Source organism: Phyllobates terribilis, unplaced genomic scaffold (genome assembly GCF_046119375.1).
Source record: "Phyllobates terribilis strain yellow unplaced genomic scaffold, ASM4611937v1 Scaffold_3__8_contigs__length_932513732, whole genome shotgun sequence".
NCBI lineage: Eukaryota > Metazoa > Chordata > Amphibia > Anura > Dendrobatidae > Phyllobates > Phyllobates terribilis.
In genome coordinates, this window is record NW_027362763.1 from 853,165,323 (window position 1) to 853,192,906 (window position 27,584).

The following is a 27,584-nucleotide window of genomic DNA, read 5'->3' on the forward strand; positions in this document are numbered from 1 at the left end:
GGCCACAGTAACGACAAATTCCCATTAGAAAGGAGAGAGTCTCCCATAGTGGTGGCCTATGCAGTGAATGCAAGGGCTGCCAAAAATTTGGAGGCACTTCAATGCCCCTTGTAAGAGACGTGGAGGAGGGCCTCATAAAAAAATGTTCCCATTAGAAAGGAGCGGGCCTCCTGTACTTGTAATGCCCATGCACTAAGTGTATGGGCTGACAAACATTTACCCCTGGGGGGTATACATGAACATACTGTATAAAAAAACATTTTCACGGGCATCATAAACACCCTTTAAAAAAATTATGTGGGTGTTGCATCACGGACCACGGTCACCCTGGTGATATGGTGGTGGAGGATGAGGAGAAGGAGCAGGACAAGAGCAAATAGACAAAATCAGGAAGAGCATACCCATGCGTGGGTGTGAAAAGGTGCATGGGAATACACCTCCCAAGAAAAGACACTGGATTTGAGTTTATGTTACGCTGCTATCATTCGGTGGTGTTGAGAAGTCAGGCCCAATCCAGCCCTTGTTCATTTTTATAAGAGTCAGCCTGTCAGCATTTTCAGTTGACAGGCGGATGCGCTTATCAGTTATAATTCCACCAGCAGCACTAAAAACCCGCTATGATAAAACGATGGCGGCAGGGCAGGCCAGGACCTCCAAGGCATAGAGAGACAGTTCTTTCCACGTATCCAGCTTGGATACCCTTTAATTATAAGGCACAGAGGAATTACGGAGGACGTTGGTACGGTCGGCAAGGTACTCCCTCAGCATCTTCCCAAACTTTGCACTCCTTGTGAGAGTACCCCGCGCCTCAGGGCCTGTGCGATGGGAGGGTCTGAGAAAACGCTCCCAGAACTTTGACAGTGTTCCCTGCCTCTGCTGGATTGAAGTTGTGTCTCTCTCGCCTGTACTCCTTGGTTGTCCAACGAAATGTGCCCTCTGCCGCCAGCGTTTTCAGATGGGAATTTTTTTAATAGTTCCGCAACAAGGGCCTTCTGGTACTGCCCCATTATTGTAGACCTGTCCGCCTCAGGAATAAGAGATATAATGTTTTACTTGTAGCGTGGGTCTAGAAGTGTCACCAACCAGTAATGACTGTCACCCAAAATTTTGAGAAGGCGAGGGTCATGGGAAAGACAGCGTAACATAAACTCAGCCATGCGTGCCAGACTACTAACAGGCAAGACTTCCGTGTCCTCATCAAGAGGATGACTGACCATGCTCTCCTCCTGCTCCTCTCTGTCCTCTGGCCATCCACGCTGAACAGACGGTATGACAGCTGTGCAGGTAGTACCGTGTATAGTGCATGAAACTAGCTCCTGTCCTTCCTCCTCCTCTTCCTCGTTGTCACCCAATCCACGTTGGGATGAGATGAGGCTTGGCTGTGTGTAATCACCCGGTATGGTTCCTTGCTCCATCTCATCGTGCTTCACCTGCAATGCATCCTCTTTGATTGTGAGCAGAGAGCATTTCAGAAGACAGAGAAGCGGGATGGTGACGCTAATTATGGCGTCATCGCCGCTCACCATCTTGGTGGAGTCCTCAAAGTTTTGGAGGATGGTGCATATGTCTGACATCCATGTCCACTCCTGAGGTCTTATGTGTGGAGTCTGAACTGAATACCGACGGCCTCGTTGATGCTGGTACTCAACAACTGCCCTCTTCTGCTCACAAACCCTTCCCAACATCTGCAGTGTAGAGTTCCAATGCGTGGGGACAGCACACACCAGTCTGTGAGCCGGAAGCTGCAAACGCTGCTGAAACACTGCAAGGGCGGTAGAAACTGTAGCTGACTTTCTAAAATGGGCACACAGGCGGCGTACTTAAACAAGCAGATGCGATAGCTCCGGGTAGGATTTGAGAAACCGCTGAACCACGAGGTTAAGCACATGGGCCAGGCATTGTACGTGTGTGAGCTCACCTCGCCTCAGAGCCGCCACCAGGTTCCGGCCATTGTCACACACGACCATGCCTGGCTGTAGGTTCAGCGGTGTGAGACACAGATCTGCCTGCTCTTTCAGAGCTGTCCACAACTCTTCCGCATTGTGCGGTTTTTCAGCTAAGCATATTAGCTTCAGCACAGCCTGTTGCCGCTTGGCCGAGGCAGTGCTGCAGTGCTTTCAGCTTGTGACTGATGTGGTCATTTTGGAGATGGAGGCTGAAGAGGAGGAGGAGGCTGAGGAGGATGAGGTGCAGGAGCTGTAGACCGCGGGGGCAACCCTGATTGACCTAGGGCCCGCAATCCTTGGCGTCGAGAGGACGTGTTCCGTCCCAAGGCCCGACTGGGTCCCGGCTTCCACTATGTTAACCCAGTGTGCCATCAGCGAGATGTACTATTCCTGCCCATAAGCATTTGTCCACGTGTCCGTGGTTAGGTGGACTTTCCCGGTAACTACGTTGTGGAGGGCACGGCTAATGTTTTGGGACATGTGCTTGTGTAATGCGGGGATGACAAACCAGGAGAAATAGTGGCGGATGGGGACCGAGTACCGAGGGACGGCCGCTGCCATCAGGTTGCGGAAAGCTTCCGTCTCCACGAGCCTAAAAGCCAACATTTCGAGCGCAAGCAGTCACGAAAAGTGGAAATTTAGTAGTGTGGCCTGTGGGGCGTTGGCTGCATATTTGCGCTTGCGTTCCAAGGACTGGGTTATGGACAATTGAACGCTGTGCTGGGACAAGGACATGGACATACTTCCTGATGCTGCTACTTGAGAGTGTGCAACGACAGGTGCAGGGCAGGAGGCATCTTCGCATGCACCATGGACAGGGTATTGGCTTGCATGCACTACAGCGGAAGAAGCCATGGTGCCACCCGCAGACACTGTATCTGGACCCTGGGGTTCGGCCCACAAAGTCGGGTGCTTTGCTGCCCCACAAAGTCGGGTGCTTTGCTGCCATGTGCCTGATCATGCTAGTGGTGGTCAGGCTGGTCGTTTTGCCACCCCTGCTGATGCTGGCCTGGCAGGTGGTGCAAATGGCCTTTTTGGGGTTAACGTCAGAGTCTTTAAAAAACAACCAGACTTGGGAAGACCTAACAGTTGTACTGGCAACTTCCTTCGTGTTGGTGTTACGGGGAAAGGTTGCTTGCCTTCTGTCTGCGGCAACCACACTGCTTCTTCCTGCCTGTTGGGGTGCTCTGCCTCCCTCCCCCTGTGTGCTGCTCTCCTCGCTCTGCATGTCCTCCTGCCAGGTTGAGTCAGTTACTATATCATCCACCACCTCGTCTTCCACTTCTGCACCCTGGTCCTCCTCCTGACTTTCTGGCAATTGTGTCTCATCATCGTCCACCTCTTGTGACACTTTCCCACTGTTGCCTTAGTGTGACCGTGGCTGCTCAAATATTTGGGTATCGCTACACGCGATCTCCTCTTGCCCCGCTTCAAGTGGACCGGGAGAGAGGCCCGAATCTATAAATGGAAAAGTGAACAGCTCTTCAGAGTGTCCAAGTGTGGGATCAGTTGTCTCTGGGTGCTCGGCATGGTGGGAGGAAGGAGGATCAGGGTGAGGAATATGCGGTCCAGATTCACGGCTACTGAGACTTGACCGTTTGGAAGACAGGGTGGTGGTGGTGGTGGTGGCTAAGTGACTGAAAGCATTATCCGCTATTCAACCAACAACCTTTTGACTCTGCTCTGGGTTCAATAGTGGTGTCCTGCGGTCCCCTAGAAATTGGGACAGGAAGGTCAGGCGAGAAGATGTGGGTGTTTGTTGTGGCACAATTTTGGCTTGCCCACGGCCTTGTCCTTGGCCTCTGCATGCACCATTACCATCACCTCCAGTTCCCCGTTCCTTGCCATGTGCCTTGCCCATTTTAAATGGAGGACAGTATCTTCAACGCTCACTACAAATGACTGAGTTTGGAGCGAACTTATATGTGATCCGTGTGATAGAGAAAACAGATTTTTTAAATACCTGGCCTGTAGGTAAGTAGTTTGAACAGCAAACTGCGCTGAATTGCTTCAATGACTCACTAAAGGAAATTTTTAATGGAGGCCAGAAATGGCAGTATTTTCTGACAACGTATATGTGATCCATTTGACGGAGAAAACACAGTTTTAAATAGCTGGTTTTCTAGTGCTCTAATATGGAAAGGACCTGGCTGTATTCAGCAGTGCCAACAAGCAAATGGCGCAGAAAAAATGGTGTTCTCTGGATTGCTTTTTAGGCAAATAATGAGGATTAAGATCCAAAGAAAAGTATTCCTGGCCCCTGAGACCTGGGCCTTTCTATAGAATTGGAATGGAGCCTCTTGTGCTATATGCACTGCAGTCTGCTATATACACTGCCTGCCTATACACCCTGCCTGCCTGATATCTCTGCAGACGGATTAGTCCTCAGAAGGACTGTTTGTTAAGATGGATAAGTGTAATGTACGGTTTTTCTCCCTACACTACCTAATACACAAGCAGATCTGTCCCTGACGCAGCAGCACCTCTCCCAAAACAAGCAAATGACGCAGAAAAACGGTGTTCTCTGGATTGCTTTTTAAGCAAATAATGAGGATTAAGATCCAAAGAAAAGTATTCCTGGCTCCTGAGACCTGGGCCTTTGTATAGAAATATCTAACAGCAGCAGAAGGCAGAACTGGAATGGAGCTCCTTGTGCTATGTGCACTGCAGTCTGCTATATACACTGCCTGCCTATACACCCTGCCTGCCTGATATCTCTGCAGATGGATTAGACCTCAGGACTGTTTGTTAAGATGGATATGTGGAATGTACAGTTTTTCTCCATATACTACCTAATACACGATCAAATCTCTGCCTGACACAGCAGCAGCTCTCCCTAAACTGTCTGATCCGGAGTGACTGTGACGAGCATGGCGGCGCCAGGTCTCATATAGACCTGATGACGCTGTGCGGCCAGCCAATCACTGTAATGCCCTCAACCAACATGGCTACAACATTACAGTGCATGGCAAGCAATCCCTGCATGTTCATTGGCTCTCTAAAGAGCGCCAAACATGCAGGGTGGGGACCCGAGTTCCCGCCCGAGCAACCCGGAAATACTCAGCGAGCGCCGAGCATCTCGAGCAGTGAGATGCTCGGGCGAGCACCGAGCAGTAGCGAGCATGCTCGCTCATCACTACACCTTACCCATCTTAAACCCGTGTGGAACCGAAGTGCCAGTAGCCTGTCTCAATCTTTGTTGCCTTTTTAACACAATTTATTTTTCACTTTCATAATTTTTCAATGCCTCGTCACTATCCTCTGTGCTTTAGGGATTTGTCATTTACTACGCCCCTTACAGGTCTATTTAGCCATATTAGTGTTCTCCTACTTCGAACTTGTATATTCCTATAAGATATGCATTGTGCACAGGGCCTGTTCAGGATGCTTATAAAAGTGTCTCATTTGTTTTGTGTACTTTTATTTTTGAGGACAGTTTTTGGCATTCAAGGAAACCTGACAGCTGCTGCATGCTGTCTGAACCACAGGTAGCATGTACAGTGCAACTCACCATTATTGGCACCCCTTTCATTTTTTTCATAAACTGTACAATATCTTCAGAAATAAATGGAAATGGATCAAAATTATATCCTCAGGATTTATTAATTAGTGGTCCAAAATAATACAACAATAAAACATTGTTTCTATACTTCTATGTTGCAATTTCAAAGAAGAAACAGAATAAATAGTATGCGCAGCAATAAAAGCACCCCTAATTAATACTTGGTTGCACACTAGTGATGAGCGAACGTCCTTGGTTAACCCTTTAACCGAGCACGCTCGAGTCCTAACAGAGTATATTCGGCATGCTCAAAAACGGTGTTCGAGTCACCACGGCTGCATATCTTGCGGCTGTTAGACAGCTGCGACACTTGCAGGGATTGCCTGATTGACAAGCAGACATGCAGCCGTGGCGACTTGAACACAGTTTTCATGCACGCCAAAGATACTCTGTTAGGACCCGAGCATGCTTGGTTAAAGGGTTAACCAAGTGCATTCGCTCATCACTATTGCACACCCTTTGGCATTGCTGACAGCCTCCAAAAGTTTCTTGTAGTCATCTATAAGCTTCTTGCACTTCTCAGCTGGAATTTTCTCTCACTCTCCCTTTGCAGTTGTTCAAGCTTTTGAACGCTTGCAGGTTTTTTTTTTCAAATGGCAGATTTCAGCTCACCCAAAAGATTTTAAATGGTATTGAGGTCAGAACGCATTGCTGGCCATTTTAAAACAGTCCATTTTTTCTTTTTCAACCATTCCTGTGTACTTTTGGATGTGTTCTTTGGGTCATTGTTTTGCTGGAGGAGCCATGATCGAAGACTCAAACCAAGTTTTCTTACACTGGGTAGGACATTTCACTCTAAATTCTCTTGATAATTCTCTAATTTCATGATTCCTGTGATACAGTCAAGGCCTCCAGTACAAGACACTGCAAAGCAACCCCACAGCATTATGGATCCTCCACCATGCTTAACTGTTGATAAGGTGTTCTTTTCCTTATAAGCTTCATCGAGCCATCTGTAAACAAACTGCTGTTTTGCATTGCCAAAAAGCTCAATTTTTGTTTCATCTGTCCACAGAACATTTTCCCAGAAGGATTGTGGGTTGTCGATGTATTCTTTTGCAAAGATCAATCATTCCTTTTCATGTCTTTTATTTAGCAATGGTTTCCTTCGACCATAAAGCAATGCTTGGTTTAGTGTGTGGCATATGGTACTTGTTGAAACCATGACTCCAGACTGTTCCAGGTTGGCCTTCAGGTCTTTGGATGTTTGAAGTGGTGTTTTTTCCACCATTCACACCAACCTTCAGAGACATCTGTAGCGTCGGCGCCTCTGCCTCCTGCCGGGCAGAGATGCCGATCCCCTCACTGCCGCGGTCCCGGTCTGACGTCCTCCAGCTCCCCTGCTGCTTCTGCCCGGGGTTCGCGCACCACGCGCAGCTTCCCGGGCACTGTACTTAGGGCACGCATCCGCTTCCTCCCTCTTAAAGAGTCCCCGGCCAATGGCTGGAGGACTACTCCTATATTAAGAACATCCTCCAAAATGGAGGTGCCTGTGCAAGATTGTTGTTTGTGTGCCAACACTCCCCTCAGTCCTCAGGTCCCTGTGCCAGCCAGTCTATCAGCCGTGCCCGCCAGCCTGTCTATCAGCCGTGCCAGCCAGCCTGTCTACCTTCCGTGCCTGCCTGTTTGCCTACCCGTATCACCTGTCTGCCTACCAGCCGTGTTCATCTGCTGTGCCTGTCAGCTTCTGGCATCAGTCCCGTGGGAGTCGCCTGCTCTCACAAGGTCGGTACCAGAGTGGCACCTGGTTCACCTTCCCGGTCCCTCCTTGGTTCACGGAGTCGACTAAGCCGCCGTGGAGCCAGAGTCAGTCCAGGTAGGCACTTAGTTAAGCCCCTCTGGTCCCTCCTTGCATCAGAGCACAGAGGTTCCACCACCCGGATCCGCAACAGTTTGCACAGGCCATGGAATCCGGTGGCTCCAAGGCTCCTTCACTCTCAGACCTGTACCAAGAGGTCTCTCGCCAGAGATCCCAACAGGATACTATCCTGTTCTACCTGCGGACAGTCAACTCCCGCTTGGACGCGCTGCCCCCCCCCCACTGTGTCCGCCTCTAACTAAGCGGCACCCGCTCTGGCGGCACCTCAACCCAGTGGCGCTGTGGCATCCGCCTTTGAACCCCAGCTTTCTGCTCCTCCAAGTTTTGGTGGTGACTCTGCTCTATGTCAGGGATTCATAAATCAGTGCATGCTGCACTTTGAACTCCTGGCACACCAGTTCACCTCTGACCGGGCCAAGGTGGCATTCATTATGTCTCACCTCACCGGAGAGGCGTTGGCATGGCTTAACCCTCTGTGGGAGAGGGGGGATCCTCTGGTGTCCGATCTCCAGGCCTTCCTCACGGCTTTCTGGAAGGTGTTTGATGAGCCTGGACGAAAATCTTCTACTGCCTCCGCTCTTCTCCGTCTCCGCCAAGGAAGTCTCTCTGTGGGACAGTATGCCGTGCGTTTCCGAACCCTCGCATCTGAACTTGCCTGGAACAATGAGGCTCTGGTGTCCACCTTTTGGGAGGGCCTTTCCAGACGGATCAATGATGAGCTAGCCGGTTGTGACATACCTCCTTCCCTGGACGATCTGGTGTCATTATCTACCCGGATTGACATCCATTTTCTGGAGCGTTCTAAGGAGACGACCCGTGAGAGAAGACCTCTGCTCCTCGCTCCTACCTTCCAAAGTCCAGACTCGCAACCAGCATTCCCCCGGGTGTCTTCTCCGTAGTCTATGCAAATTGACCAAGTGAAGGTGGTCAAGTCTCGCCAAGAGACCCGCCGCTCTGAGGGGAGTTGCTTCTACTGTGGCAGTATAGAGCATCAGATTCGCTCCTGTCCGGTGAGACCGGGAAACTCCAGTGTCTAGGACCGCTCGGAGAGGTCATCCTAGGCAAAAGTTCTTCCTCTCTGCCCTTGACTCTGTCTGTTTCAGTTACCAGTGGTGAGACCCACTTCTTCGAGACTGCCTATCTGGATTCCGGAGCCGCTGGGAATCTCATTCAACAGGCCATTGTGTAGCGTTTCCTGATTCCTACCATACGTCTGGCTGATCCTTTAGCGGGTTCCTCTGTGGATGGAAAGCTTCTCTCTGAAACCATCCTGTTTGTCACTGAGCCTGTAACTCTTCAGGTGGGAATGCTACATTCGGAGAAGATCTCATTTTCACGTGCTGTCCGGTCTCTCTCATCCCCTCTTGCTTGGCCTGCTTTGGTTACAGAAACATGAGCCCATCCTGAATTGGAGCTCGGGTGAGGTGCTCCGTTGGGGCCAGGAATGCCAAAAGTCCTGTCTGGTTCCGGTCTGTCCTGCTCGACCTCCATCTACTCCAGCTAACCTACCTGGCCTGCCGGCACCCTACTGGTCATATGCGGACATCTTCGATAAAAAGGAGGCAGAGACACTACCACCTCATAGGCCGTATGATCACCCCATCGACCTAATACCTGGTGCTTCACCTCCTCGTGGGCGAATCTACCCCTTGCCACTGACCGAAACCCGTGCTATGTCTGAATACATTGAAGAGAATCTTGCCAGGGGATTTATCCAGAAATCCACATCTCCGGCTGGAGCCGGATTCTTCTTCATCAAAAATAAAGACAGCTCTCTTCGTCCTTGTATCGACTGCAGGGGTCTAAACCAGATTACCATCAAAAATAAGTACCCCCTGCCTCTCATCTCGGAGCTGTTTGATTGTCTAAAAGGCGCGAAGATCTTCACTAAGACCTTCGTGGGGCATACAATCTGGTCCAGATTCGCCAGGGAGACAAGTGGAAGACGGCATTCAACACTCGGGATGGTCACTACGAGTACCGCGTGATGCCCTTCGGTCTCTGTAATGCTCCAGCCTTCTTCCAGGAGTTAGTAAACGACATCTTCCGAGATCTCCTGTATTCCTGCGTGGTGGTGTACCTGGACGATATTTTGGTGTTCTCCCCTGATCTGCCCTCTCACCGGAGGGATGTTCATCAGGTACTACTGCAGCTTCGGAAGAATCGTCTGTACGCTAAGTACGAGAAGTGCCTCTTTGAGCAGACCTCCCTACCATTTCAGGGATATATCATCTCTGAGACTGGACTGCGGATGGATCCCGAAAAGGTGTCTGCCGTCTTAAAGTGGCACCGACCCGAGGGGTTGAAGACTATTCAGCGGTTTCTGGGATTCGCTAACTATTACTGCCTCTTCATTCCTCATTTTTCCTACCGGACTACTCCAATCTCTGCTCTCAAATCCCAGGGAATGGACTTCCGAGGCGGAAAAAGCCTTTGTTTCTCTTAAGCAAGCCTTCTCCTCCGCACCATTGCTACATCGTCCTGATTGTAATAAACAGTTCTTCCTGGAGGTTGATGCCTCTTCCTCCGGGGCCGGAGCAGTAAACCTCGCTTACTTGCAGACCGCCCAAAGACTAAATCCGCGTCAGACCAGATAGTTTATAAGGCCGAAAAAAGACAAGCGTCCATCCAGTTCAGCATATTTCTTGTGCACTGCAGCTATTCCGCAGCGTTGATCCAGGGGAAGGCAAAAAAAAACATGCGGTATAGGCCAATTTACATCATAGAGGAAAAATTCACTTCCTGACTCCAATCTGGCAGTCAGATTAAATCCCTGGATTAATTAACTATCACTAAGCATAAGATGTAATTTTATTGTTTTCAAGAAAGGCGTCCAGGCCTCTCTTGAACTCATTAAGTGAGTTGGACATCACCACTTCCTCTCCCAGAGAGTTCCAGAGTCTCACGGCTCTGACCGTAAAGAATCCCCTTCTATGCCGGTGCAGGAACCTCCTTTCCTCCAGACGCATAGTGTGCCCCCTCGTCTTTGTCACCATCCTTGGTATAAACAGGTCATGGGAGAGATCTCTGTACTGCCCCCTGATGTATTTATACATGTTTATGAGGTCTCCCCTAAGCCTTCTCTTTTCCAACGTAAATAGGCCTAATTTTGACAACCTCTCTGGGTATCCTAGTCCCTCCGTTCCCTTTATTACCTTAGTCGCCCTCCTTTGTACCCTCTCTAGCTCCAATATGTCTTTCCTGAGCACCGGAGCCCAGAACTGTGCACAATATTCTAAGTGCGGCCTTACCAGCGCTTTATACAGAGGAAGAACAATGTTCTCATCATATGCCCCTATTCCTCTTCTGATGCATGCCATGACTATTTGCCTTCGCAGCTGCTGCCTGACACTGGCCACTCAAATTTAATTTGCTGTTAACCAAGACGCCCAGGTCCTTCTCCATGTCAGATTTCCCCAACGGTTTCCCATTTAATATGTGTGGGTGACTGCTGTTTTTCTTTCCCATGTGCATGACCTTACATTTATCGGCATTGAACCCCATCTGCCATTTTTTGGCCCAACTCCCCAATTTATCTAAATCCTCCTGTAGCTGTGCCCTATCCTCATCTGTATTAACTACTTTACAAAGTTTAGTATCATCTGCAAATATTGCTATTTTACTATGCAACCCTTCCACTAGATCATTAATAAATATATTAAATAATATAGGGCCCAAGACAGACCCTTGAGGCACCCCGCTAGTAAACCTGACACACCCTGAGCTTACTCCATTGATAACCACCCTCCTCTTTCTATCACTCAGCCAGCTATTTACCCACTTGCACACATTATCCCCCAGACCAAGCATTCTCATTTTATATACCAACCTTTTGTGTGGCACGGTATCAAACGCTTTGGAGAAGTCAAGGTATACAACATCCACTGACTCTCCCCGGTCCAGCTGTGAGCTCACCTCCTCGTAGAAGGCGATCAGGTTTGTTTGGCAGGAGCAATCCCTCATGAATCCATGTTGATATGGAGTTAGACAGTTATTATCATTAAGATATTCTATAATAGCATCTCTAAGAAATCCTTCAAACAATTTACCCACAACAGACGTTAAGCTTACTGGTCTATAGTTCCCAGGGTCACTTTTAGACCCCATTTTGAATATTGGTACCACATTTGCTTGGTGCCAGTCTAGTGGGACAGTCCCTGTCCATAAAGAGTGCTTGAATATAAGATACAGCGGTCTGTCTATCACATTACTTAATTCTTTTAGTACCCGGGGGTGTATGTCATCTGGGCCTGGTGACTTGTCTATTTTGATATTATTTAGGCATTTCTGAACTTCCTCCTGGGTTAGGTGGGTGATATTTAGTGGAGGGTTTACTTTATCACTCAGCATTTCCTCCGATAAATTGTTTTCTTTTGTGAAAACAGTGGAGAAGAAGCTATTGAGTAGGTTTGCTTTACCCTCATCGCCCTCTATGATTTTACCCAGGTTATTTTTCAATGGGCCAACTCCATCAGTTTTAATCCTTTTACTGTTTATATAGTTAAAGAACAGTTTGGGATTCGTTTTACTTTCCTTGGCAATTAGTCTCTCTGTCTCCTCTTTTGCTATTCTTATTTGTTTCTAATGTCTTTGTTCTTTGCTCGATTCTGCTTCACTCTCTACTACCGCCCGGCAGACAAGAACATTAAAGCCGAAGCTCTATCCCGCTCTTTTCTGTCTACTGACCAAGAGGAGGAGCCTCTACACATCATTGACCCCTCCAGAATAATGACTGTGGCTCCGTTTGACCTGTCTCATCTACCTCCTGGTAAGACCTTTGTAGCGGCTCAGGATCGGAAGAGGGTCTCACTCTGGAGCCATTCATTCAAACTGGCTGGTCATGCCGGCCAGAGGAAGACGCTTCTGCTCATTGCCCGACATTATTGGTGGCCCACCCTACGCAAGGATGTTGCGGATTTTGTCGCGACTTGTTCCTCTTGTGCCCGTAACAAGATACCAAGGCACCTCCCATCCGGTCGTCTTCTTCCTCTTCCCGTGCCTTCCGCTCCGTGGCAACATATTGCAATGGATTTCATCACGGCTCTTCCTGTATCGGCTGGTTGTACTGCCATTTGGGTGGTCGCCGACCGCTTCTCCAAGATGGCTCACTTCATCCCTCTGCCGGGTCTTCCGTCCTCACCTGTGCTGGCTAAGGACTTCATCCGTCACATCTTTCGGCTCCACGGCTTACCCCTCCACATTGTCTCAGACCGAGGAGTTCAGTTCACTTCTCGCTTCTAGAGAGCCACGTGCAAGCTGCTGGATGTCTCTTTGGACTTTTCCTCGGCCTATCATCCTCAGTCCAATGGTCAAGTGGAACATATCAATCAGATCCTTACCAGTTTTCTTCGGCACTTTGTCAGCGCTCACCATAGCGATTGGGTAGAACTCCAGCCTTGGGCCGAGTTTTCTTATAATAATCATGTGAGTGAGTCCTCTGCTAAGTCTCCGTTTTTTGTGGTTTTCGGTCGTCACCCCCAGATTCCGTTTCCCGTCTTCTCTTCAGTGGACAATCCTGCCGCAGTCTCTCGTCAGTGAATTTTCAGCGATTTGGGAAGACACTGCGCTTCTTCAGTCATCCAAGCAGATGAAGAAGCATGCTGATAAAAGACGTCTGGATCCGCCTCTATTTCGTCCGGGAGACAAGGTCTGGCTTTCCTCCAAATATATCCGTCTCAAGATACCATCTTACAAGTTGGGCCCGCGGTTCATCGGTCCTTTCAAGATTCTGAATCAAATAAATCCAGTGGCATACAAGCTGAAACTCCCGGCCTCCTTACGGATTCCCAATTCCTCTCATGTGTCTCTCCTCAAACTGGTTGTCCTTAATTCTCTCTCTGATGATCCAGGTACCACTGCAGCTCCAGTCTCCGCTGAGGACGTCTTTGAGGAAGAAAACATTTTGGCCATCAAGAGGGTAAGAGGAAAGACTTTCTTTCTTGTGGATTGGAAGGGGTTTGGTCCTGAGAAGAGGTCTTGAGAGCCCAGGGAGAACATTCATGCCCCTTGCCTTCTAGAAAAATTTCTTGCGGGCCTAAAGAAGAGGGGGCGTAAAGGGGGGTACTGTAGCGTTGGCGCCTCTGCGGTCCCGGTCCGACGTCCTCCAGCTCCCCTGCTGCTTCTGCACAGGGTGCACGCACCACGCGCAGCTTCCCGGGCACTGTACTTAGGGCACACTTCCTCCCTTTTAAAGGGGCTGCGCGCGCCGTCCTAAAGAGTCCCTGGCCAATGGCTGGAGGACTACTCCTATATTAAGCACCTCCTCCAAAAAGGAGGTTCCTGTGCAAGATAGTTGATTGTGTGCTAACACTCTCCTTAGTCCTCGGGTCCCTGTGCCCGCCAGCCTGTATATCAGCCGTACCCTCCAATCTGTCTATCAGCCGTGCCCGCCTGCTTGACTACCCGTATCACCTGTCTGTCTACCGGTCGCACTCATCTGCTGTGTCTGTCAGCTTCTGCCATCAGTCCCGTGGGAGTCGCCTGCTCTCACAAGGTCAGTCCCAGAGTGGCACCTGGTTCACCTTCCCAGTCCCTCCTTGGTTCACAGAGTCGACTAAGCCGCCGTGTGGCCAGGGTCGGTCCAAGTAGGCACTTAGTTATGCCCCTCTATTCCCTCCTTGCATCACAGCACAGAGGTTCCACCACCCGGATCCATAACAATATCTCTTGTCAATTTTCCAATTTTCCGCTTTCCCCCATGTCCAGGGAGGTTCTTGATGGTTCCATGCTTGGCAAACTTCTTAATAACATTGCGCAGTGTTGCAACTGGGATACCAAGGTCTTTGGAGATGGCCTTATACCCTTTGGAAGTCTTGTGTTTGCTAATAATATCAGTTCTGATGTCCTCAAACAGATCCCTTGTCTTCACCATTGTGACAAAGGAACAGGGCCTACCCTGTGACTTTTTAAAACACTGAAGTCATCATTCATTGGCTAATTCATGTCACATGGGCACCGACAATTAATCAACCGGTGAATCTCTTTTGTGATTTACCATAGGCGAGTCAAAATGTGTTTCCATACTTAATTAATGTAAAGGATGCCAATACCAGTGTCACATCAAGATTTAGGTTTTATTTTTACCTCCCATTGTTTGTTGTTTTAAAATTATTGTTTATCATTTGCTCTTTTGTATTTAACAAGAATGCTCTATGCAAAAAAACTGTTTCACTTGATTCATTTTTTTCAGGAGATATTCCACATTATGTACTTAAACTTCATGGGTGCCAATCAGGGCCGGCGTCAGCACCCGGCGCACCCGGGCAAATGCCGGGGCCCTGAGCAGGCAGAGGGGCCCACTGTCAGTCACGCACCCCGCTGGGCTATGGGCGGAGGAGAGCGGTGTCAGCGCCCGCCCTTCTCCCCCGCTTGCTCAGGGCCCCGGCAGGCGGATACTTACCTCTCCCGTGCCTCTGCAGATCCGCTGTCTTCCTGCTCTGCGCTCCCTGTGACGTCTCAGGTCAGAGGGCGCGGTGACGTCTTTACACCGCGCCCTCCCCTGAGCCGTCACAGGGAGCGCTGAGCGGGAAGATGCCGACAACGCTGGAGTTCGGACCCGAGCAGCGGGCAGCAGGTAGCAGGTGAGGAGAAGGGAGGTGAGTATTTGATTTTTTTTTTTTTTTAATGTATGGAGGCATGGGCAGTATAAAGAGAAGGGGGGGGGCATCCTGCAAGGGGCATTATAAAGAGGGGGGGGGACATCCTGCATGGGGCATTATAAAGAGAGGGGGGGACATGCTGCATGGGGCATTATAAAGAGGGGGGGTGACATCCTGCATGGGGCATTATAAGGTGGGAAACAGCCTGCATGGGGCATTATAAAGGGGGGGGCAGCCTGCATAGTGCATTATGTGGGGGGGGGGACAGCCTGCATGGAGCATTATAAGGGGTGGGGGGCTGTATGGGGCATTATGTGGGGGGTAACAGCTTGCATGGAGCATTATAAGGGGGGGGGGCAGCCTGTATGGGGCATTATGTGGGGGGTAACAGCCTGCATGCAGCATTATATGGGGGCCGGTATCCTGTATGGAGCGTTATAAGGGGACCGGTATCCTGTATGGAGCGTTATATGGGGGCCGGTATCCTGTATGGAGTTTTATAAGGGGACCGGTATCCCGTATGGAGCGTTATATGGGGGCCAGTATCCCGTAAGGAGCTTTATAAGGGGACCAGTATCCCGTATGGAGCGTTATATGGGGGCCAGTATTCCGTATGGAGCCTTATATGGGGGCCAGTATTCCGTATGGGGCCTTACATGGGGGCCAGTATTCCGTATGGAGCCTTACATGGGGGCCAGTATTCCGTATGGAGCCTTACATGGGGGCCAGTATTCCGTATGGAGCCTTACATGGGGGCCAGTATTCCGTATGGAGCCTTCCATGGGGGCCAGTATTCCGTATGGAGCCTTCCATGGGGGCCAGTATTCCGTATGGAGCCTTACATGGGGGCCAGTATTCCGTATGGGGCCTTACATGGGGGCCAGTATTCCGTATGGGGCCTTACATGGGGGCCAGTATTCCGTATGGAGCCTTACATGGGGGCCAGTATTCCGTATGGAGCCTTACATGGGGGCCAGTATTCCGTATGGAGCCTTACATGGGGGCCAGTATTCCGTATGGAGCCTTACATGGGGGCCAGTATTCCGTATGGGGCCTTACATGGGGGCCAGTATTCCGTATGGAGCCTTATATGGGGGCCAGTATTCCGTATGGAGCCTTATATGGGGGCCAGTATTCCGTATGGAGCCTTATATGGGGGCCAGTATTCCGTATGAAGCGTTATATGGGGGCCAGTATTCCGTATGAAGCGTTATATGGGGGCCAGTATTCCGTATGAAGCGTTATATGGGGGCCAGTATTCCGTATGGAGGCCAGTATTCTGTGTGGAGCGATTCACCGGTTTCTGAGCTATTGTGGAATTTACAATAGATATCACTCATGTAATGTAAGAAGTGAAATCTTGACATTGTACTAAATAAATATATATATATATATATATATATACACACACACACACACAGTACAGACCATAAGTTTGGAAGTTTGGACACACCTTCTCATTTAAAGATTTTTCTGTATTTTCATGACTATGAAAATTGTACATTTACACTGAAGGCATCAAAACTGTGAATTAACACATGTGGAATTATATAATTATATACTTAACAAAAAAGTGTGAAACAAATGAAAATATTCATATTCTAGGTTCTTCAAAGTAGCCACCTTTTGCTTTGATGACTGCTTTGCACACTCTTGGCATTCTCTTGATGAGCTTCAAGAGGTAGTCACCGGAAATGGTCTTCCAATAATCTTGAAGGAGTTCCCAGAGATGCTTAGCACTTGTTGGCCCCTTTGCCTTCACTCTGCGGTCCAGCTCACCCCAAACCATCTCGATTGGGTTCAGGTCTGGTGACTGTGGAGGCCAGGTCATCTGGCGTAGCACCCCATCACTCTCCTTCTTGGTCAAATAGCCCTTACACAGCCTGGAGGTGTGTTTGGGGTCATTGTTCTGTTGAAAAATAAATGATGGTCCAACTAAACGCAAACCGGATGGAATAGCATGCCGCTGCAAGATGCTGTGGTAGCCATGCTGGTTCAGTATGCCTTCAATTTTGAATAAATCCCCAACAGTGTCACCAGCAAAGCACCCCCACACCATCACACCTCCTCCTCCATGCTTCACGGTGGGAACCAGGCATGTAGAGTCCATCCGTTTACCTTTTCTGCGTCGCACAAAGACACGGTGGTTGGAACCAAAGATCTCAAATTTGGACTCATCAGACCAAAGCACAGATTTCCACTGGTCTAATGTCCATTCCTTGTGTTCTTTAGCCCAAACAAGTCTCTTTTGCTTGTTGCCTGTCCTTAGCAGTGGTTTCCTAGCAGCTATTTTACCATGAAGGCCTGCTGCACAAAGTCTCCTCTTAACAGTTGTTGAAGAGATGTGTCTGCTGCTAGAACTCTGTGCGGCATTGACCTGGTCTCTAATCTGAGCTGCTGTTAACCTGCGATTTCTGAGGCTGGTGACTCGGATAAACTTATCCTCAGAAGCAGAGGTGACTCTTGGTCTTCCTTTCCTGGGGTGGTCCTCATGTGAGCCAGTTTCTTTGTAGCGCTTGATGGTTTTTGCAACTGCACTTGGGGACACTTTCAAAGTTTTCCCAATTTTTCACACTGACTGACCTTCATTTCTTAAAGTAATGATGGCCACTCGTTTTTCTTTACTTAGAATTTGTATTATGGCAAGAAAAAAGCAGCTAACAGTCTATTCAGTAGGACTATCAGCTGTGTATCCACCAGACTTCTGCACAACACAACTGATGGTCCAAACCCCATTTATAAGGCAAGAAATCCCACTTATTAAACCTGACAGGGCACACCTGTGAAGTGAAAACCATTTCCGGTGACTACCTCTTGAAGCTCATCAAGAGAATGCCAAGAGTGTGCAAAACAGTCAACAAAGCAAAAGGTGGCTACTTTGAAGAACCTAGAATATAAGACATATTTTCAGTTGTTTCACACTTTTTTGTTAAGTATATAATTCCACATATGTTAATTCATAGTTTTGATGCCTTCAGTGTGAATGTACAATTTTCATAGTCATGAAAATACAGAAAAATCTTTAAATGAGAAGGTGTGTCCAAACTTTTGGTCTGTACTGTATATATATTTCTCCGCCGTATCTCTGCATCATGAATCGTGGTATGTGTTAAAGGGGCCCACTGAGACTCTTTCGCCCGGGGCCCAGAAAAACCTGGAGCCGGCCCTGGTGCCAATAAGGATGAGCAGGACTGTATTTGATACTGGCTCTATTATTTCACATGTGTATGTTTTACTCTGAAACTTACATTTAAAAGTCAATCAGGTGAGTGGCAAAGACTATCACATCTATATCTTATTTACAAAGGTAAACAGAGTCCAAAGTTTCCTTTTTTAAAATATGTGCCCACCCAAATGCAGAATGCCCTAGATGTGGTATTAACCCCTTAAGGACTTTGGGATTTTCCGTTTTCGCATTTTCGTTTTTTGCTCCCCTTGTTCCCAGAGCCATAGCATTTTTATTTTTTGGTCAATATGGCCATGTGGGGGCTTATTTTTTGCGGGACAAGTTGGACTTTTGAACGACATTACTGGTTTTACCATATCGTGTACAGGAAAACGGGAAAAAAATTCCAAGTGCGGTGAAATTGCAAAAAAAGTACAATACCACAGTTTTTTTTTTACCAAGTTCACTGAATGCTAAAACTGACCTGCCATTCTTATTCTACAGGTCATTATGAGTTCATAGACACCAAACATGTATAGGTTCTTTTTTATTTAAGTGGTGGAAAAAAAATCCAAAAGTTTGCTAAAAAAAAAGGCGCCATTTTCCGAGATAAAGCGTCCCCATTTTTCAGGATCTGGGGCCAGGTGAGGGCTCATTTTTTGTGCGGCGAGCTGAAGTTTTTATTGATACCATTTTGGGGTAGATCCGATGTTTTGATCGCCCGGCCTTCTGGCGTTTAGAATTTTTTTCTTGTTACGCCGTTTACCGATCGGATTAATTCTTTTTTTATATTGATAGATCGGGCGATTTTGAATGCGGCGATACCAAATATGTGTATGTGTTTTTTTTTTTATTATTTTATTTTGAATGGGGCGAAAGGGGGGTGATTTAAACTTTTATATTTTTTAAAAAAAATTTTTTTTTACACTTTCTGCATGATTCAATAGTCTCCATAGGAGACTAGAAGCAGCAGTTGTCTGATTGCTTCTACTACATACAGGCGGTGAGCAGATCGCCTCCTGTATGCAGTAGAAATGCTTCTGTGCTATGAGCGCTGACCACTAGGTGGCGCTCATAGCAATCTTTACATGACAACCACAGGGGTCTGCTGCAGACCCAGGGTTGTCATGCCCACGCATCGGTGACCCGCGATCATGTGACGGGGTCACCGATGGGCGGGGATAATGCCACGCTTCCGGCACGGCGATGGTAAATGCCGCTGTCAGAGATTGACAGTGGCATTTAACTGGCTAACAGCAGCGTGTGGATTGCGATTCCACCTGCGGCTGTTGTGGGCACATGTCAGCTGTATAAATCATCTGACATATGCCCGGTTCAGTGCGGGCTCAGCGCCGGAGCCCCCGCTGAACTGGGGGTGATGGCCTGGGGCGTACTAATACGCCCCAGGCTTTAAAGGAGTTAAGAAGGGTCATCTAAAAACACCACAGAAAAAGAATCAAACTTATCAACACCAGGTCAAATTACCAATGCACTAGCAGGATGCAGTAGACCCCCATGATGAGGGCCCAACACCAGGTCAAATTACCAATGCACTAGCAAGATGCAGTAGACCCCCATAATAAGGGCCCAACACCAGGTCAGATTACCAATGCACTAGCAGGATGCAGTAGACCCCCATGATAAGGGCCCAACACCAGGTCAAATTACCAATGCACTAGCAAGATGCAGTAGACCCCCATAATAAGGGCCCAACACCAGGTCAGATTACCAATGCACTAGCAGGATGCAGTAGACCCCCATGATAAGGGCCCAACACCAGGTCAAATTACCAATGTACTAGCAGGATGCAGTAGACCCCCATGATAAGGGCCCAACACCAGGTCAAATTACCAATGCACTAGCAGGATGCAGTAGACCCCCATGATAAGGGCCCAACACCATGTCAGATTACCAATGGACTAGCAGGATGCAGTAGACCCCATTATAAGGACCCAACACCATGTCATATTACCAATGCCCCAGCAGATTGCAGTAGACCCCCATGATAAGGGCCAAACACCAGGTCAAATTACCAATGCACTAGCAGGATGCAGTAGACCCCCATGATAAGGGCCCAACACCAGGTCAGATTACCAATGGACTAGCAGGATGCAGTAGACCCCATTATAAGGACCCAACGCCAGGTCATATTACCAATGCCCCAGCAGATTGCAGTAGACCCCCATGATAAGGGCCAAACACCAGGTCAGATTACCAGTGTACTAGCAGGAAGCAGTAGACCTGCATCCTACTAGTACATTGATAATATGACCTGGTGTTGGTAAGGCTGTTTCTTTTTCTGTGAGTCATTTTTTAATCTAGTGTAGGGACTAGTAGGGCAAGTATGAGGACCCTTGACACAGGTTGCAAGCTTGTGTATTTTGGCCAATATATTGACCAATACCTCATGTATTTTATACATCATTTTTCATCTTTTTATTTTTCCATTTTTATGCATGATGCAGCAGGCTCTTTATTGTTGGTTGGGGGAATGTCATTGTGAGGTGCACTTATATAGTGCTGGGCAGCCCGCCTGATCTAATAGTATGGGCATCATAAATAGGCTGTAAGCCAGACACTGTGCATCACACGTACATGTAAGACTGGTGACCTACACAAGCCTCATCAGTGTGCATTTTAAATACTACACAACCACTCATCCATGAATTGGTAGGTTTGTAAGTGATAGCTCCATCAGTATTTCGTATAAGAATGCTCATCTACTCCATATGATCTGTGAGTGCGTTTTGATATAAACCTTATGGAAGGGAGCGTTAGATTTTGTGGAGAGAGCACTGGGAGTGACACTTGTACCAGAACCAAGGACAAGGATATGTATACTGGGTCTTTTTACTGGCACCCACATCAAAGGTAAGGACACTACCTCGGACATACGAACCTATATGTCCAAGGTTGCAAAGGGGTTAATTAAATAAAATGTTGTCAATTACCAAAAAAAAACAAAACCTACATGTGTATTGAATGTTTGTACTGACCAAGGAGTGTGTTTAGTTTGCCAATATGGTAATTTACTGGAAAAATAATGCCTTTATTAATAATGCAAGACGTTTGTGGGGCAGTGCTCATATTTGTGCTGTAGAAATGAAATAATGTACAGGTAACACATGAATTAATGTATGCCCCCCATTGACCCTTGCCCATTTGACACTAGTTTGAACATTCTTTATAGAATGGATGCAAAATAAAAAATGTAAAAACACGTGTTAGACATGGTACATTTAGCCTATGTGCCCACGATGCAGAAATGCACCGGATTTTTTCCTGAGCGTTTCTGCATCTCCCTGGCAGAAAGAGATTAGTTACTTACCGGTAATGGGATTTCTCGGAGGCCATGACAGCACCACGAGAGAGGGAATCCGCCCACCAAGGACAGGAAACCTACAGGCTTAAAAGGGGGCGGCCCTCCCTCTCGCCTCAGTTTGGATTACAGAGCATTGAGAGGACCGCCCGGTTAGTAGACATAGCAACATAATCATGAAACAAACAGTATATATATTTTCTTACAACACCAATGTGTGAGAATAAAGAATGAAAACAGATAAGAAGTGCTCTCAAAAAGGGGTGAAGGGAGGGAATATAAGGGTGCTGTCATGGTCTCCGAGAAATCCCGTTACCGGTAAGTAACTAATCTCTTTATCGGTCGACCATGACAGCACCACGAGAGAATTGCAGAGATGAAGATTCTAGGGAGGGACCACCGCTTGGAGCACCCTTCTCCCAAATGTGAGGTCAGACGAAGCACCCAGATCTAGTCTATAGTGCTTATAGAAGGTAGATGGAGAAGACCAGGTAGCAGCCTTACATATGTCCTCCATTGAGATGCCAGACCTCTCTGCCCATGAGGTTGCCACCGCCCAGGTAGAGTGAGCTTTCAGGCCACGCGGTGCTTCCTCTCCGCTGGATACATAGGCTAGCGTAATGGCCTCCCTAATCCATCTAGCTATGGTGGATCTAGAGACCTTAAGCCCCTTTCTAACCCCCTGATAGGAGATAAACAGGGAACTATCTCTCCTAAAGGGCTGAGTGACAGCAAGGTACCTAACTACACACCTTCTCACATCTAAAGCATGGAAATCTGCTTCTCTCTGATTACTAGGGTTCGGGCAAAAAGAAGGTAATATTACTTCCTGAAGTCTATGAAAACGGGAAGCTACCTTAGGCAAGTATGCTGGATCTGCTCTAAGAATTATTCTGTCGTCCAGGACCTGGGTGAAGGGAGGGCCAGAGGACAGAGCCTGAATATCACCAATCCTCCTAGCAGAAGTTAGGGCTACAAGAAGCGCTGTTTTGAGGGTAATAGATCTCAGGGATACAGAATCTATCGGCTCAAAGGGTGACCCAGCTAACGCTTTCAGAACCAGGTTTAGGTCCCATGGAACGACATTAGTTTTGGTAACCGGCCTGGACCTACCTACTGCTTTTATAAAGCGGGAAATCCAATAGTTTTCTGCGAGGACACAGTTATAGAGAGCACCTAGTGCCGACACTTGGACCTTCAAGGTGCTCGTTGCTAACCCCAGCTCGAAGCCCCTTTGTAGGAACTCTAAAATCTTCCCAATTGGCGCTACCTTATCCACTGAAGATTTAGAAAAGGATAAAAACTTGTTCCAAATTTTTGCATAAATTTTGGTAGTGACAGGCTTTCTACTACGTAATAAAGTAGATACTAGACTCTGGGAAAAACCTTTTAGTTCTAGCAGGGACCTCTCAAATTCCACGCCGTCAAGTGGAGGCCCGGAGCTCGCGGATGGAGCACTGGACCCTGGCTGAGTAGATCCGGAACATCGGACAGGACCCAAGGGTCCGAGACGGACATGTTCCTTAGGCATGAGAACCAGGGCCTTTTGGGCCAAAAGGGGGCGATCAAGAGGACCCTTGCCTTGTCCTCTCTGATCTTTCTTAGCACCATAGGCAGAAGGTTTAACGGTGGGAAGGCATAGGCCAGACTGAAGTTCCAAGGGATTTGGAGAGCGTCTACTGTCAGGGGCCTTTCTCTCGGATCTAGGGAGCAAAAAACCTTTGTCTTCCGGTTTTGCTTTGTGGCGAAGAGATCCACCACCGGAAGACCCCATTTACGGACTAATAGGGAAAAAATGTCCTGTTTCAGTTCCCATTCGCCTTGCCTTAAAAAAATGACGGCTTAAGAAGTCTGCCTTTGAATTTTCTTTCCCTTTGATGTGGAGGGCGGTCAAAGAGAGGAGATGGCGTTCCGAGATCTGAAAGAGATGATCCGCCACTCTCATTAGCGATCCAGCACGAGTACCCCCCTGATGGTTAATATAAGCTACTGCTATATTATTATCGGACAGGATCCTAATGTTCTTATTGTGAAAGAATGGTAAGAAATGATTAACAGCCCTATCAACTGCCAGTAGTTCCCTGGTATTAGAGGAAAGAGCTCTCTCAGCGTCCGACCAGAACTCCTGGGCAATCATATCCCCCAAGTGAGCTCCCCATCCATGTAGACTTGCGTCAGTTGTAATTATTTCAGATATTCTGACCACCCAGGGAACTCCTTGAGATAAATTTTCTAAATTCACCCACCACTGTAGAGAGTCAATAGACCGAGGAGATAAGAACATCCGTCTCTCCTAGTGCCCACGTAACAAGACCTCATTCTGTAGGACGTCCCACTGTAAAACTCTGGAGTGGTATTGTGCCCACATTACCCCCGGCAGACAAGATATTAGGGTACCAAATAAGGACATTGCAGCCCTAAGGGACATGAGAGGGTTCGCAAGAGCTACTTCCACCAGCCTTTTGACCTTCTGTTTTTTGCCTTCTGGAAGGAAACACATCTGGAGGTCTGAGTCTAGCATGATACCTAGGAACTGCTGTACTCTCGAAGGGACTACCCTGGATTTCTCCAGATTTAGAATCCAGCCCAGGTCTTCCAGAATAGAGGAGACCAATTTAAGATGGGAGACACATTGAGAGGCTGAGTCCCCAATGATCAAAAAATCATCTAAGTAAGGGATAATTAACACATTATGTTCCCGTACATGAGCCATCACCTCCGCTATCACCTTCGTAAATACTCTAGGGGCTATAGCGAGACCGAATGGCAAGGCCGCAAATTGGAAATGTTTGATTTCATCCCCTATGACCAAGGCCACTCTAAGGTATTTTTGGAAGCTTCTGTGTATAGGTATATGGTAATATGCATCCTTTAGATCCAAAACTACCATGTGACAGCCTGAAAACAATAGTTTTATAGTAGAATTAATGGACTCCATTTTAAAGGTGGGAATTAACAAAAATTTATTCAGGGCCTTAAGGTTAATAATACACCTAAAGGATCCGTCAGGTTTAGTGACCAAAAATAACGGTGAGTAGAACCCCAGTCCCTTTTCTGCTATCAGGACCTCCACTAAGACGGCCTTATGGACCAGATTCAGGAACTCCACTTGTAGGGCCATCTGCTCCCGTGTTGAGGACCGGTTTGGGGTCAGGACGAACCTCCCACGAGGGACTCGCTGAAAGTAGAGTTTCAGGCCGGAACCTGGGCCGCGAGTCATTGGCTCAGTTATCGGGGGCCTTGGCTAGCAGAAGAGGATCCGAACAGGAGCCCTTTACCTTTCGGTCTATGGTCTTCCCATTTATCCTGACCCTTCTGGCGCTTATTACGTAGAAACCTTCTTTTCTGAAAAGGACGTTTGTACGTGGGGGCAGATAGGTTAGGAAAGCCCCTTTTTGTGTCATTTGCTCTATCCAGTAGCTCATCCAGAACCGACCCAAAAAGATGTCCCCCTTCACAAGGGATAGCGCAGAGTCTTGTCCTCGCATGAATGTCCCCCGGCCAACATTTTAGCCACAAGGCTCTCCGGGCCGAGTTAGACATGGCGGCCGACCTTGCTGCTAATCTGACAGAATCTGCCGATGCGTCCGCTAGAAAGGCTGCTGCTCCCTGAAGAAGAGACATGTCCGCCAAGATTTCCTTCCTGGGGGTATTGTTTTTAAGATGGGCTTCAAGCTGGTCCAGCCAGATCATTAGGGACCTGGCGGTACAAGTAGCTGCCACCGCGGGTTTTAGGGCTCCCGCGAAGTCTCCCAGGTCCCTCTAAGGAAAGAATCAGCCTTTCTATCCAGGGGGTCTTTAAGAGCTCCCATATCATCAAACAGAAGGGAGGAACTCTTAGAGGCTTTGGAAATGGCCACATCTATCTTGGGGGCTTTTTCCCAGGAGGAAGAGGCCGATTCCTCAAAGGGGTACTTTCTTTTGAAGAATGGAGGTAGAGCGCCCTTCCTTTCCATTTTTTTTCCATTCACTAAGGATTAAGCCCTGACTCTTTTCATTCAACGGAAAACTCCTTCTCTTCCTTTGACCCAGCCCCCCGAACATAACATCCTGGACTGACTTCTCCTGCCTGGCCTCTGTGATGCCCATAGTGGACCGAACCATTTTAATCAATCCGTCCACTTCACCAAGGGGGAAGCAATTTTGTCCCACACCACTATCAGAGGAGGAAGCTGAGGAAAAGGCTGCATTATCTGAATCCGACTCATAGGGAAAAGATAGGGGGTCATCCAAGACTAAGGGGATCTCACAGTCCGAGTTCACTTTCTCTTTAACTCTCTTGGAGAGGACCTTGCGAATCTCTGTTTTAACTAAGGTTTTTAAACCAGAAGTTAGAGCAGGACCCTCTTCTGCCAGTGTCTGGTTTATGCATAACTGACATAGCTTTTTAGGGTATCCGTCAGGAAGAAGAGACTTGCATAGCGCACACTGTATATGCCTTGCCTTGGCGGTACATTTCTTTCCCTGTTAAAATTTAGAAGGGGAGAAGGGATACCATATTACTAAGTGAACTTACTCGAAGAACACTTACCCAGGCGGCTCAGGAAGAAAAAAACAGCTGGTACCGGATTGGAGGAAGGACCCTTCTCAGCCGGGGGACCTTCCCTAGAGGCTGCAGATTAGTCCGTTCGACCGGAGGTATGGTGACCAGACCTAGACCCCGAGCTCCGTTTTCCTGAGGACCGGCTACCAGAACCACGTGCGCGATGCGTTTTTTGGGGCTCCCCAGACAGCCGCTGAGATGGTGAAGATGGCGGCTGCTCCACCTGCTGCTGCTGCAACTGGACACCTTCAGACTCTATAATGAAAGAATGAAGCTTTGGGAAGCACTGAGCCATGTTACCTGATAGATTAAATAGGTATTGACTCCTCCCCTCTAGCAGCGCATCAGCACACTTTTTCCATTTTTTTTTTTCTTGAATTTCGCGCTCTTTTGCCACCGTCACATGATCGCCGAGTCGCGGTGACGTCATCGGGCCGCGACTTACCGAAACCCGGAAGTACGCGCCGCACGAGCTTCGCGCGAGGACGCATGCTGTCAGCGCTCCCTCAGGTAAGCCGCGCTTTAGCGATGCCCCGCGCTGCGTTCACCCAGGGCAGGGTGAGGGGACACAATCGCCTTGGCCCTCGCCCCCCCTCCCCATACTTACGGAGGGTGATGGTGGGCTGTCACCCCCACTCGGGATGCAGACCCCACCGCACTTTTGGGGCTCAGCCAGGGCCTACACTCCCACAGGAGGCGCACCTGGCTTGAGGCAGAAAAGGGGATGCCACCCCAGACAGGGGCGCAGCCCCACTGCAAAAGGAACCCCCAGTGCTCAGGATGCTGTGCCTCTCCCATATAGGGGCGCACGAGCATAGGCCAACGCTGGAGCTGCCGTCCCCAGACAGGGGCGCAGGATCGACAGCCGTCGCCATCCACGTTCTTTCGCCTGTGACCGGCTTCCTCCATCAAGGACAGGAAACCAAACTGAGGCGAGAGGGAGGGCCGCCCCCTTTTAAGCCTGTAGGTTTACTGTCCTTGGTGGGCGGATTCCCTCTCTCGTGGTGCTGTCATGGTCGACCGATAAAAAAGGCATGCGGATTGTACATGCGTTTTCCTGCCAGGGACATGCGGAAGTGAAGCGCTCTTCACATGCATTTCCACATGCGGGTTGACAAGCGCTTTCCAAGCGATTTTAGCATCACTTGGAAAGTGCTTGACAACTTGGTCATACTATATAAATCCATGCAACCAGCATGGATTTTATATAGTGTGACCAAGTTAGTTAAAAAAAAAATATAAAAATGGTAAAAAAATTAAAAAAAAACATTATACTCACCTTCCGATGGCCCCCGGTCTCCTTATCCGATGCGTCCGGTCACCCCGGTGTCTCGCGGTATTGTCACATGACTAAATGATGTCATGGCAGGTCCTTTTAGACCATCGCAAGCTACCGGGGAGCCAGGACACATCATAAAGGAGACCGGGGGCCATCAGAAGGTGAGTATAATGTATTTTTTTTATTTTAAATTAATTTTTATACAGGTACTATGGTACCCGGGTCTGGAGGAGAGTCTCCTGTTCTCCAGACCCGGGTACCATCCGCACATTGAATCGCTTAATATCCGCATGTGCACATGTAGTCATGCGGATATTAAGCGATTCAATGCAAGTCAATGGCAGCGAAAATG